A 13,965-nucleotide genomic window follows, 5' to 3' on the forward strand; every position below is an offset into this window, starting at 1 on the left:
AAAAAAAAAAAAAATCAATTCTACAGGTTAAGCACAGCAAAAACAAACAGCAATTTAGCCTCTCATTTTGCAGGGACTTCTGTATATCTGAAGAACATTTATAACCATTTCTTCATCTTCTGAATTTTGACTAAATATTCTCTTTTTTCCTCCAGACGTTTTTATAAGCAAACGGTTCTTAAGTAGTAGACCTCTATCCCACTCTGTTTGTCAGAATAGATAATTCTCTGCAATTCTCCCCTTTTTAACCTACTCTCCTTTGCTGTTTTTCCTCAAAAAACTTTTGTACTCGTGCATACAAGACAATCGATGGCCACATCACGCAATATAAATATTTCAAGAACAAATTTAAATAAAAAAAAAATATCTTCTTGATATTACACTTGAGTGAGCATGGTGGGGATGTCTTGGCAGTTGGACCAAGGAGGTCTTTTCCAACCTTGACGGTTCTATGATTCCATAATCCTGATTTGGCACATTAGACAGAATGCTGAGATTACTCAAACAGTAAAACTCATGAAATGTTGTACATGCAACCGAGGAATCTGTTGGAGGAAAATGCTTCCCTAACTATATATATGAACTTGTATAATTTTCTCAGACAGCATTAATTTGATCAATACCATCAAGAAAGAACAGTTAGGTGATGCTGTGTGGAGCCAGGAGTTGGACTTGATCATGCTTGCAGGTCTCTTTCAACTCAGGATATTCTATGATTCTATGAAAGAAGAACTCTTTGAACTTGCCTTTCCTACCACCAATTACTAGAAAGCCAAGAAAATTTTGGACCACCCACATAGCCAGTTAAGAAATTAAAGGAAATCTGAACTACTCTGAGAAAGAAATGAAGTTGCATGCCTGCATTTCCTACCCACAGGTCTCGAGGTAGAAAGCATGCGAGCAAGAGATCACACAAAGCAAATGAGATCTAACACCACTTGACTCCTCTGAAAAAGAAACTTGCTCACATACAGCAACAAGGAAAGCCCCTATGCACCAAAGCCTTTAATACAGGAGCCAAAGAGCAAGTCCTGAAAGCTAGAAACACCGAGACTGAAAAATCACTGAAGTAGGAGACCAAAGCTGTAAGATACAGTGTAAAGGGAACAGCAAACGACCTGCTCACCTTGTGCTCAGCTGAAGAGCCCAGGAGACAAGAGGACATAAAACAAGCTGCCTGCTTTAATATATATTAAAAAGCCAAGGAACACACCAGGCTGCAGATTTACTGCCTGTCACTAGCAGAGGTTTAACATCTTGATTTCACGCTGCTATTCTTCATTACGTTTTATTACTGGGCTTTGCTTGTTTATGTCACTGCCATAGCATTCAGGTGGGAATTAAGAGGATTTCATTCAGAAATGTCTTGAAGTACAGACATGAAACAGCCCCACAGTGGGGTGCTACGTTCCCACTGCTGGCTGAACGCAGGGAAAGTGAGCAGTGATGAGAGCAGCTGGGCAAAAGAACACACTATAGCTTCCCTGCACTAAGGTATGCAGTGAGAACGCTCAGTAAGTTCAGGGAGAGGCAGCAGGGATGCTTGCAAGGGATGGAGAGGGGAAAATGTGCCATGAATGGAGTAAAGAAACCTCTGTTTACTTGTCCCTGCATCTTTGGTACCATTCAAGTTCCTGGGATAAGCTGGCATCCATTCCAAACTCCTCCCAAAGGGCATTCTCAGGTTGGACATGAAGAAAAATTTCTTCTCAGAAAGAGAGGTAATGCATTGGACCACGCTGCCCAGGGAGGTGGTGGAGTCACCATCCCTCAAAAGGCTCAAAAAATGGGGAGATGCTGTACTGAGGGACATGGTTTAGTGGGCATGAGTCAGGGTTGGACTGGATGACCTTGGTGACCTTTTCCAGCTTTAATGATTCTATGATTTACAAGTTAAAGTATAATAATAAAGTCAAAGGACGCCTTTTTTTTTTTTCTTTTTAAGTTAACAAATCCTTATGAGCCTAAGGGCTATCTTAAGCCATCTAGAAAACAAATAGTTTTGTTCCCAAATCATCAACGTCCAGCCAAATCAGCTCAAACAGGCAACATGCTATTGAGACCAATTCCTGTCCATGTCACATTCAGGTGAGCTCCCAAAAATCAGTCACAGCTGATCCATGCCCATAGGGAAAACCAACACCTAAACCCACGGACTGCTACTTACAGTTGCCACTTTCCCAAAGCAAATAGAAAATATAAAGTAATACCTGAAAAACCTTTGGGATTGGAAAGCAAAGTCCAATTTAGTGACATGAAACACAGGTAAATCAAGGGCTAAGTGAGCCATGGGGATTCATCCCAGAACAAATAACTGCAAATAACCCATTTTGAGGCTTGGGACATACTAAAAGAGGAGTTGCCACCCATCTTCTAATAAATGGGCTGTTGGTCAGAGCATCTGTTCTAGCCATATATGAGATCATTTTCAGCACATCAAGGAGGTTTTATCCTTATTACAAAGCCAACCCCCTGCCTCCCCGTTTGGACAAGTCTGTGCAAGTCAATCCGCTCTAAAATAAATTCTCACACAAGCTCTCAAGTGTGGCCCCATGAGCCAGCAGCAGCCACGGATGCCAGGAATATCCAGGACCTGCCTTCCTCGACCTCACTCCAGGACCTGAGGCTGTTTCCAGAGTCACAACCCATTTGCCAAAGGGATGCTCATGCACAAATAACTCCCACGTAGACATGAATCGTTCTCAGTGTTGTTCAGACAGCAAAGTGGGAACTGCAAATGCTGGCACCTGTTTATCTAAGAGGGCCAGGCAGAGACTGCAAAGAGATAAACAAGGATATCGGGTTTAGGAACGCTTTTCAACAAAGCTGCTTTCCCCATACAATGGCATGTCACCAGCCCAGATGGGAAGTGGTGACAGTGGGATGGGCAACCCCCTGCTATGGGAGGAGGAATTGCTCAGAGTAGAAATTGCTTTGCTGGCACTGTATACTCAGTTTTTGATAACCCCTTTTGGCTTGACAAATGTTTTTGCAGGGTACCTCCCTTGCATAGTGCTCTGCCCTGTCCTCACCTGTCCCTCTGCAGCTCTTGAAATTTGCTGGGAGGAGATGTATTTTCTAAGAACAGAAAGTAAAAACCCACAGAGCAGATGTTTACTGAGCTCATGAAAGAAACCACAAAGGCCAATGTACTCGTGCAAAGCCACATTTGTAATCTTGATCTCATTGTCACCCCTAGCTCATGGACATACCAGCATTCAACCAGAAATAGGGATGCACCAGCACCACATCCTGAAGATGTCATAAATCTTTCCAAAATCAGCTACAGGGCAGCAGGGCACTTGGACACACTCAGTCGGGGGTGGATGAGCCATCAGCTGGGAAGGACAAAGAATAAATGGGAGAGCTCAGGATGTACACTGAAGGGTATTTCCGCATCCTTACTGAGGCTGTTCAGTGGTCTTCACTTCAGCACTCAAAAAATAATTTGTACTCAGTCTTGCAAAACCCGGAAAGAGCAAGGTAGCTTTCTGGTGTCCCCACAGGGACACAGGAGCAAAACTAAATCCATTTCCAGGGTACAGGATGTGTTTATTTAACGTGCTTTCAATTATCTTTCCTTCTTTCCCCATGTAAACTGTGCATAAAGGAACCTGGGCAATAACAAAATCCATCTCCCTCTCCTGCTTTTTCCGGGAGGGTAAACTGAAAGTCCACAAGCAGGTGATTTGTCATCCCATTTACAAAGGCTGCCCCATGGCACAATGGGATGATTCCTACATTACCAGCAATTTGAAGAAACACCAGCTAAAAGACTGGAGATACAGCTTACTACATGGCACAGATCATAGAATTCTTGAGGTTGGAAAAGACCCCTAAGATCATCAAGCCCAACCATCAACCCATCACTGCCATGTCAACTCATAAAATCATAGAGGTTGGAAAAGACCTCCAAAATCATCAAGTACAACCATCAACCCAACATAACCACTGAACTACATCCCCAGGTGCCACATCTCTCAAACACCTCTCCTAGCAGCATGTTCCAATACCCGACCATTCCCCTTGGAGAAGAAATCCAACCCAAACCTTCCCAGATGCTGCCTTTATGTTGTTTATAACACCTAAATATGACACCTAAGTTTCAAGAAGTGAATCACAGCAAACCCTATTTGTTTGCAAGCCAACCTTGTTTCTAGTTTGCTGGCATTCCTTCTACATTATCGTTTTGCTAAACTCCTTCCATCACCAACTCTTCAGGACAATGGGTATATTAATTGCTTGGCGCATTCTCCTGACTGTACAGTGCAATTTGCAGTCTTGGCACCATATGAATAATGGTCCAGAACAGCAGCACACACAAAACAAAGCAAGCCATAGCCACAGTACGGTTATTGCAAGGCGATCATGCTAAGTGGAAGGCACAGTTTTGGAAACGTAAGATTAATTCAAGTCCTCTTTTGCTGTAGTATGGGAGCAGTGGGTTAGCTTCAGCCCAGCAGCTCGATTAAAGGTCCTCTTGAGCAATGAAACAAAGCAGTTGGATCTGCTCCTGCTGCTCCTTACCTGAGGACATAGTACCATAAACACTTACAAAGGTAATTTCATTTTTTAAGACGATGCTCCAGAATTACCTCCCAGCACCAAGATTCTTATGATCACTTTCATTCTCTTCAGGAAAGATTATTAAAAGGGCTTTGCAAAAGCATCTCTCGTATTTCTGTAGCTTCCAAAGTCCTTGCAGACACAGTAGTCATTCCACATCAATCTTGATGAGAACTTCCTCATCATGGCCAGACAGAAATTTGATGTGTTTGGGCTCAGATGCACAATATATGAAGTTTTGGAGGACGCTGGGACATCAGTGTTTTTAGGTTTCCTAAGGTCAGTTTCAAGGCACTGTGTCTTTAGGGATCTGGAGTCCTTTGCAAACATGAATCTCACCTCTCCAGAATGATGGAAATCACAGAATCACAGAAACACCAACATTGGAAAAGACCTATATCCAATAGTTCTCACTAAACCATATCCCTCAACTCAATATCCAAACGTTCCTTAATGTTGATGTGCAGCACCGTGCAATTCTATCAATTAGAGGAAAGTAATTTTTTATTTCTTTAATGAAAGAGGATGCTCAAAGCTAAGCACAAAGTTGACAGCTTGCCAAGACTGGACATAAGAAACAGGATGTTCCAATGCCCCTTGCCTTGCAACACAACACCAAATTCTTACTTTTCTAATATACCTTCTCAAAGCAAGTATCCTGGCTTAATTATTACAAGGCAATCATCAGACATGACTTAAATGTTAATATTTAATTAATACCTCAATCATAACAACCCTGATCATTCTTTAGTTTATGTATTTCTTTTCCAGATGTCTTCCTTTTCCTTCTGACAAGGAGGGCAAGGAGGATAGACCTTGTGCAAGGTGGTTCCTCCTGAACAAAGCATGCCTTGTCAAAACCACAAGACTCACTGAAAACACGTGAAGAAAATCTGTTAAAAGGGCAAAACACTTTAAGAGCTGGCAAATGTCTTCATGTCTCATGGCTTTCTAACTTGCTCTTTACAAAATATGACATTAAGGAAGCAATCCAACTGTCAAGAAGTTATTTACATGACAAGTCTCACTGTTCCACTTCGGAAAGATACAAACTTCAACCTTCCACGAGTAGAATTTGTCTTTAGTTTGAGCCTAACTATGAAATTGAACAAACGTCATGAATCTGACAGATTAACAGACTGTTAAAATAACAGTTTTAATAGGAGGGTTTGCCAAACTCCCCTGCTCACTTTCCCATTTAACTATATAGGTATCTATAGCTATACTCTGACACCTCGTTGCTCTAGTCCCAGTACACGACTCAAAGTAAACACTAAAGCTTAAAATATACACTACGAAGCGTAAGTGTGAAAGTTTAAGGCCAGACAATTTCACTAGGACCAAAATTTCACCATTTATTTAAAAAAAAAAAACTTCATAGAGTCATAGAATCACCAAGGTTGGAAAAGACCTACAATATCATACAGTCTAACCATCCACTTACCACCAATAGTTCTCACTGAACTTCCAGTCACACAGATCTCCCAGTGCGTGGATCATTTCAGGTTAGGAAAAGTTACTTCTCTGAAAGAGCAGCCAGGCATTGGAACAAGCTTCCCAGGGAGGTGGTAGAGCCACCATCCCTGGAGGTATTCAAAAACCATTGAGCTGGGGCACTCAGGGACGTGGTTTAGTGGGCATGGTGGTACGGGTTGGTGGTTGGACAATGATCTTGGAGGTCTTTTCCAACCCTAATGTTTCTGTGAGTGGACACGGTGGTCTTGGATTGGCAGTTGGACTTCTCAAACTCAATGAATCTACAATCTCAATTTGAAAACCACTTTACAGCCTCTTAAATAACTCCTCTACTTCTTTATTGCATTTTATCCTTCAAACACTCACAGTGAAGATTCAACTTCCCCACAACGTTGAGAATTTCTCTCTCCAAACTCAAACTCATGACAATTTCTGCATTAATATTTCTTTGTTTGGTCATCACTTAGACTGTGCATATTTAGTAAAGTTAATGCATTAACCCCCTGGTTACAGGAGGTTAAATTAAAGCATTGCCAAGCCAGGAAAAGAAAACACAGATACCATATTGGAAGTAAATATTGCAGTCCATTAAGACGGAAAAGAACCAAACTTTTTCTTTTTTTTTTTTTTTTTAAACATCGATTATTCTGGAATAATTAATTAGCAGAGCTATAACAATACATAAAATTGCTAGCCTCTGACTCTTCTGATAATTTATGCAAGATTAAAGTATCGCTGTGGTTGCCTTTTCCATTGCCTAATTCAGCATTTTCTTTTTTCCTTATGAAAGCAAGACTCCAGATTTAACTGCTCTAATGCCCTTTTACAGTGTTTGGTGTAGTAAAATCTAACAGCCACTACAGCACGCTAGCAGGGAAATGATGGATCACGGAAGCTCGCAGAAGGGGAGCACAGTAAAATGCCCCAGTTAATGTTGAGATAGTAGAGTAAATCTTATTTTAGGAACACACGCATCTACATACACACTGGAAGTGGTATCTCTGCCAAACTCCTTTCACCCTATCAAATCCCCTTTTGATTTTTCTCATTCATAATGGATATTTCCATAGAAAAGTTTTTCCTTAAAACCAAGCTAAATCTTGGTTTCTAGATGAAGCTCACCAATCAGTAGCTAAACCCTGGTTTCTAGATGAAGCTCACCAATCAGTAGCTAAACCCAAATAAGACAAACTCCATTTGGGCAAGAGGTTGGAATCAGAGATTCATAGAATTGGGTTGAAAGGGACATTACAAGTTGGACTCATCTGCAAGATGCTTATTCAGAAGACATAAGCTGATCTCTTTCAAAAAGCAGAATCTGGAGCTGTTTTGAGTACCTGCAACTCAGGAGCATCCTTCTCACCCCAAAAACCTCAGAGCTGAGACCAACCAAGAGATGATCCAGATCCCACAGCAGATGAAGACGCATGGCTCTCCAGAAATGGACAGTGGGACATCCACAGAACACACTGCACCTTCTCAGTATGGTTCCTGAGCTGGATCTTACATCTCCTTAAAATGTAGGTGCTACTCTCTTTCAATCAAAAGCTGAGTTACACTGCACCTTTCGAGCTGCTTGCTTTTGACACAAGGCTAAAAATAAGTGGCAAATACACGTGGGCTCTCAGGATGCATTTCTGGGACGTCTTTTCAAGCCTGAAAAGAAGATACATGCTTGCCAGTGCTCAAAGCCTGGGCACTTTGTGCTCCATCTCAGGACAAGTTGACCCAGGACATTTCCCCACCACATCATCGTGACCACTTTGTGTTTTATATTCCACTCTAACACTTCAAGAATGTTCTCCTGCCATTTCCAGACCCCTGAAGGCAGGACAAATAACCCATCAGATCACTTCTGAGGACAGATCTGGACCCCCAGCTGTACTTCTCGATACTATCCAAAACAACCCCGAGCACAATCCGAAATAGAAGCCTGGCAAAAAACTGCACACGTGCAGATTACAGAGGCATAAGAGAGAATGAAACTGTCCTCAAATTCCCTGTGGGCAAGAGCAAAATTCCCGTTGACAACTGAAGTAAAGGCATTTCCCCCATTCCGTTAGACTGAAGCAAAAACTCGAAACTGCAGAAAGTGCTGCGACAGCACAGTTTTGTAGAGCTCAGGAGATGCTGTCAGGCCCACAAAGCACTTACCCCAGGTGCACTTATGCATCTGTTACATATTCTAAGGGGTATTACTCATTTATACCGCTTTGTAGAGCACACAAAGCCCAGCACAAGCGAACAGATCCACGAGTGAAGAGCTTTAATTCTGCTCAGCGGCGATACGGGGGAATCGTCGTGTGAAGCTGTTCCTAGAAAAATCAAATGGGACGGTTTTGCAGAAGGAAATTTTTAAAAAGAATTGTACACGGGGATTTGGAGAAGAACGGGAAGCAGAAAGCAGAACAGAGAAACCTACCCAGGTTTTGCAGGGAGAAGAGCATTTGCGCTGGGGTGGGATTTGGGGATTCTGACAGCACTGCGGAGGATGCTCTGGTATCAGCGCAGCCATCAGCTCACAGCCAGGGAAACATCTGCAGTTTCAGCTGTGACCGTGCTGGGGATACTTGCCGTCAGTTTGCATATTAGGTGCAGGAAAATAGCAAGAAAAGGAAACAAAAGGGAAGAGGCTCGTTGTCAAGCTCCAGGCTGCAGAGCCATTGGTATTTAAGTGCCTTAAATGCCCACTTTTCTTTTCCTTCTTTTGACTTTAAGTATACAAGGAAGGACAATCAAAGGGATAAAAGGCAGCAGCACTGAAATTCAGCACAATCAGAGCCAGATGGGTTGGAAACTGTGTTTTAAAACTACGTATCAGCATCCCAGCTTCCTCAGATGCGTTCCTTAAACAGAGAGGATTGGTGATGAAACTGCTTGGATATTTCTCACCCTGAGGATATCCAGAAGGCTGTGCAATCTGTTACACCTGCAAACAGAGGTCATGCAATATAATTTCAGCTCCATACCAGGACACTCAGCCTTCGAGGTCAAAGCAGCAAGCGTACACAGTCCACTTTTTGCACCTGCAGAGGAAACTTTGGTGCACAGATGGAGCATCTGCACAAAGGAAAAAAAGAAAATCAATTCATTTTATCACCTCTGCCACTCAATAAAGCAATTGCAAACTGTATCATAAAAGTAACAGCAAGGAGAGACATCTAGCACTCAACAAGAGATGACCAAAGCTACATTGTGCTACTCTGCTCGGGAGATGTGCTATTTGGAGGAACAGGGTGGCACGATGCAGCCCCAGGAGGACAAGCCAGATGCACGTCCCGCTGTGCTCTCTGCTTTCTTTTTAGTTTTTCCTATTTAAGTCTTTATCCAAAGGGAGGTTTTCTTTTTGTTGTGGCCCTGAAAGGTCTGAAATCTTAGCAAAGGACCCCCGTGGGCTTGAAAATATCAAGGGTCAGAGCCAATGAAAGGATGTCATACATCCCCAAAGCCAAATATTTCTTCCTGTTGTATAAATATATTAGTCCCCAAAGACATGCTTGCTATTAACAGCATTTCAGAGTCAAACAGCAGCCAGAACTGTACACAGGCACGGGAGACGCTCTGAAATAGAGGATACGTGTACAGAGAGATTATTTTCAAGCAAGCAATTTGAATTCTGCAGCAAAAGGAAGAAAGAATGGACACAACTAGGAATAATTTAAGCAATTCTGTGCGAAGCGCAGAGTGGTTTACATGGCAACCCCTGCTGCTCCCCAGACTATCATCACTTGGTCTTTATGGTCTGTTTGCAGGTGTTCCAGATGTGCAATCAGCACCTTGCACACATCCCTATCCAGCAGGCCATTACCATCACGTGCCTGGCACGTTTACATCCAGATGTTCCCCAAAGTGCAGTCCTTGTTGTGCCTGACCCCAAGCTCCAGCACTGTGCTGAGCTCTGGGGATAAGGTGGTCCCCATCGCAACACCTCCTCATTTAGCAACACTGACTTCTCTCCCTCCAAGCAAAACGTTATTTTTAAAAGAGCTCTCTGAAAACAGAATTCCCACTGCTGGCTGCCTGCAGTTCCTTTTGCAGCTCGGGACAAGTCACCTGTAAATGCCAAGCGAAGCCAGTAACCCTACACTGTTACTTACGACTGCAGACGTAACCCAAGCAGGCAAAGAGCCAACTATGTGAACTTTTCCCAATTACTGCAAAGGAGCAAACAGCCACTTTGCAAGACACACTCCTTTGCAGATCCAAAGGACAAGCCAGAGATCTGCCAAAATCATGATTTATGGGCAAAGGTCAACCTACATACAGCAGCACAGGGCCATTATCCTGGTGGTCTCTAGTGGCACAAAGGGGTTGGTGAGCTGGGTCTGCTCAAAAGATGAGAATAACCATGGGGTGGGGAAGAAAAGGGAGAAATTTGAGGGGTCCTGAGCTTCGTGCATGATAGAAGATCTTCCTTTTGAGGGGAAGGGACTCTTCATAAGACGTCACAGAGGTGTCATACTCATGTGTAATGCAACTCGAGATGTCACTTGCAAACAGGAGCAGCACTCTGTGCAGTTCAGTGAAGGGAAAATAAAAAGCAAAATGATAGTAAAGCAAAGAAAACTTCCTCTTGTTTGGAAAGAAATAAAAAATACTTTATTACAAAGGAATCTCCCTATTATAACTATTTACTAATAGGCCTTCACTTTATAAGTTACAAGAAAAAAAAAAGAGAATAAGCTCAACACTGAGATTCTCAAAGCTGCCAAAGGGATACAGACAGCCAACATCAATAAAATTAACAGCAGCTGGGCATTCAGATGCCAGCCATAACTTACTGCTCACCATTTACACCCTGCTGACTTTCTGCACTTGCCTGGGCACGAGTAATGCAATCCAGTTCCCTCCACGTTGACTACTGGTCATTTCCAAGTGCCCATCCTAATGTTCTCATGATGCATGGCTTGGAGAGTTAAGAAAGAAATGAAGATTTGGGGAATTTTTCCAAAAGGTGACTATTGCTGTTTGTAATTAAGGAATTAGTGGACAACTACAGAGTCATGGGATAGCCTGGGTTAGAAGGGACCTCAAAGATCATCTCATTCCAATCCCCAGGTTCCAATCCCTACTTCTGCAAATAGAAGGGGGAAGGTCTTATCCAGGATCTTATGAATCCTATTAGAATATTTGTCTGGAAAGAAGCAAATGCAAACGGGATTTCCTTCTATTCAATACATTGACAGAACCCAGCTGCCATGTCCCTCAACATGAAATCCAAACGTTCCTTGAACTGTGTCCTCAGTGGGTGAACCTGGCACCTGCCTGTATGGCAGTGTTGGAGCCTTTTGGCCCAAACATCAATCCCAAACCCCAAAGAAATAGGGAGGCTGCAGCATGCATACTTCCTGCAGCTCCTGCGCTCCTCAAGTCAGAGATTACTGATGTACTGCAGTACCCCATTTCTGCTGCAGTACAACATGGGATTGCTGAAATCACAGCAGATTTGCAGAAAAGACAAATCATCTCCAGAATGCACTCCCTGTACAACTTGCCCACGTGTGTGGGGCACAAGCCCCATTTTGGGGGCAATGACCACCACCCCACTGTCACAACTGTGCCCCAAGAACACCATCACCCCACTGTGCACGGCCAGCAATTTCTCCCTGGACTCCACGCACCCCACAGGCATCTCTCAAGCCATCCTCAACCCTATGGTGACATCAGCATTGAGCAAAGTGGGGCAGGGGACATGAGGGGGCATATGGGGACACAGGGACATGTGGGGTCAGAACTACAGAGGTGAGAGGAGGTGACACGTGGAGGTGATACAGGGAGGTGGCAGGCTGTGCCAGGAGTTCGAACAGCACTGTGGGGCAGACGAGCAGTGCCAGCCCAACCTGGGGGTGATGGTGACACTCCAGGATGAAGAACTGCAGGTAGAAGTTTGTTATCCATACATAATACTGCACTTTTTAAAAATCAGTGACAGTATGTGATCTGATCCCATGTCTTTGAAAAGCATGGTTTAAGTATCGTCAGCTGAGAACTGCAGCAGAACATGAAGTCGTTGCAGGGAGAAGGCGTGGGGAAGGAAGCAAGGAAAGAAAGGAGAAAGCCTGAAAAAGGAAAGGGAAAGGCACAGGGCAAAGGAAGGAGGCAAGACATAGGGAATGAAGGGAAAGAACAGCTGTAGAGCAGCCTAAAAAGCAGCAACAAGTTCTGGGAGGACTGTAGTGTCGGATTCTGTATCGGGTGTGTATTTGTGTACGTAAGTTGTTATTACTTATTATTAACCCAATGCCAAGCAAGCCCCCAGGAAGCTGGAAGGCTCCACTACAAAATGCATACATAGCTCATGCATCCCATCCTGCTTGCTCAGCAGCAGCACTGAGGAGGAACCACACACGATCACCATGCAGGAGTGACCCAAATCCTCATCACATCACATTTCACAGCACTTTTGCAGTGGTATGGGGCAGAAGTCATAAAATGAAAAGCCAACGGTGTGATAGAAACCATTGCCACTTTGATCCTGACAATGAATAACGGCAAAGTTGTGACCCACTCTTTCAAAAAGAAGAAATAAATGAATTACTACATTTTGGAGGGCTGCATCCCTTTCCTGCCACAGAAGAAACTCAGTTCAGCAAACCCACAGCCCAGATCATGAGAGGAGTTCCATGACTGGGCTTGTTCAGCCTGGAGACAGCTTGTTCAGCCTGGAGAAGAGAAGGCTGTAGGATGATCTCAATGCAACCTTCCAGTACCTAAAGGAAGCCTATGAACAGGAGGGGAGTCAACTCTTTGAAAGGGTAGATAACAGCAAGACAAGGGGAAATTGTTTTAAGTTGAAGTAGTGAAAATTTAGGTTGGATATCAGGGAGAAGTTCTTTACTATAATAGTAGTGAGGTGCTGGAACAGGCTGCCCAGAGAGGCTGGGGATGCCCCATCCCTGGAAATGTTCAAGGCCAGGTTGGATGGAGCCCTCAGTCAGGGCAGCCTGGCCTAGTATTAGATATGGAGGTTGATGGCCCTGCCTGCAGCAGGGGGGTTGGAGCTTAATGATCCTTGAGGTCCCTTCCAACCCAAGCCATACTATAATTCTATGATCTTGCACTAAATTCTCAGCCCTGACCAACACCGAATTATTTAAGAAACACAGACACAGCGATGCAATCCACCCCAGAGAAAGCAGAAGCTCATTTGCACTTCTCTGCTCCCAGCCAGCTGCGACTGCCTGAGTAACTCTGGGCACCCGGCTGAGACATCCTGCCTGCAAGGGGTCATTACAGAGGGGAAAAGACACCAAGCAGCCCCTCACCAGCATCTTTGTGATGCTCCTCAATCCCCACAGGCGACGCCGGTTCAGCCCGCGCCGCTGCTGAACAATGCAGTTTGGAATTCAATTAAAGTGATTATCTGTTGTGCCAAATAAATTGTGTACAGCATATATCCTGCAGCATTTTACACCTTCGGGCTCATTATTTTCTAACTGTTTCCTCCTGTTTATGCTCTTTCAAATTAAATTGCTGATAATACGCGCCAAAATAAAAAATGAGCGCACCTTGTCCGAAGAAAATTGATTCTCCTTTTTCCTGAACCGGGCGATTGCCAGGTTTTATATACTCTGTTCCTGGCGATCATTAGTAATTCAATTTTCTTTTTATTAGCCCCCTTATCTGCTGAGCAATATAGTGGCAGAGCTGACCTCTTTCGCACGGGTAAATGTTTAAAATCTTTTCCCTGATTAATTTTGCCAGTTAAGGAAAAGAGGAGAAATGGCCCGGCTCTTAGCCATCACAATGAATAAAGCTTAATGTTGATTGTGATGGAATTTCTAATGCCAAAGAAATTGATTGAACGCAGCAATTACACCGCAATAGTAACTCAAGGGAAATGGGATAGTTTTCTCCTGGCCATAGCCTTTTGGTTATTTAAAACAATCCAATTTGCAAGGATAATTATATATTAGTGTTTTA

Source organism: Meleagris gallopavo, chromosome 3 (assembly GCF_000146605.3).
Source record: "Meleagris gallopavo isolate NT-WF06-2002-E0010 breed Aviagen turkey brand Nicholas breeding stock chromosome 3, Turkey_5.1, whole genome shotgun sequence".
Lineage (NCBI taxonomy): Eukaryota > Metazoa > Chordata > Aves > Galliformes > Phasianidae > Meleagris > Meleagris gallopavo.